Source organism: Athene cunicularia, assembly GCF_003259725.1.
Source record: "Athene cunicularia isolate RWA chromosome 21 unlocalized genomic scaffold, athCun1 chr21_part1, whole genome shotgun sequence".
Classification (NCBI taxonomy): Eukaryota; Metazoa; Chordata; class Aves; order Strigiformes; family Strigidae; genus Athene; species Athene cunicularia.
Genome location: NW_020799127.1, coordinates 535,647 through 536,595, shown reverse-complemented (window position 1 = coordinate 536,595; position 949 = coordinate 535,647).

The window sequence follows — 949 nt, the reverse complement described above, 5'->3', positions numbered from 1 at the left end:
CACAGCCGTGATTTAGCGAGGCCAGTAGGGACACTCGCTGGCCTCTGTTCGCTGCACTGTTTGATGGCAGGGGCAGTTCCACTTACTGGGGCCATCTGGAAGCTCTCAGAGCCTGCTGAAATGAAACGCACCCAGAGGCCCTGTCTGAGCTATGGGCTGGGTCAGGTTACTGACAGAGAGACAGGGAACGTAAACAGACCAAGGTCTTGGGGAGAAACAAGGAGCACTCCTGCTACGCCAGTGCATGTCTGTAAGAAATACAAATTGGGGTCTTACTGCTCTGCCCCAAGAGCAGGCTGCCTGCGCACAGGCTCAGTGAGGACAGCCTGCTCCTACCCCTCGTCCTGCCATACGCATGGCATGCATACACAGGACCTTCAAAAGCACAGTGGCCCTCAGTACCTGCCAGCTCCACTGTGCTGGGGACAGCCATACATCCTGGGGGTCCCTGCTAGGATTGCTGGCACCCCCCCACACCCCCGATTCACTTTCCAGACCTGGTGACCCAGGTGGCCTTCCCACCTGTGGCAGGGCTGTGAGCTGGGCTGCAGGCTGGCTGGCAAGGGAAAGTGGAGGGGATCACCACAATGTCGAGATGGCTGCTAGGAGGGAGCAGGCAGCCGTGCCAGCGGTGTGTTGTGAAGCCAAGGGCTAGCAGCTGGGCAAATGGCTGAGGTGGCAGAAGGAAGATCGGGACCCACTGCCAGGACTGCATCCCTCTGAGCTGCCGCCCTCCCACAGCCAGCGCCCCCAAATCCCATCATCGTGGCTCTGGAAGGCCAGCACGGCCTAGATCGATCCTCCCCCAGCCCAGCCCAAGGGCAAGGGCAAGTGACTCAGAAGCAGAGTTCGCTCCCGCCGGAGACCCCCGCCTCAGCCCGGGTGGGCCCCGCAGCCACCCCCCGCCCTCCTCCGGAAAGGCGCCCCGGCTCTACCCCGGCGGATGATG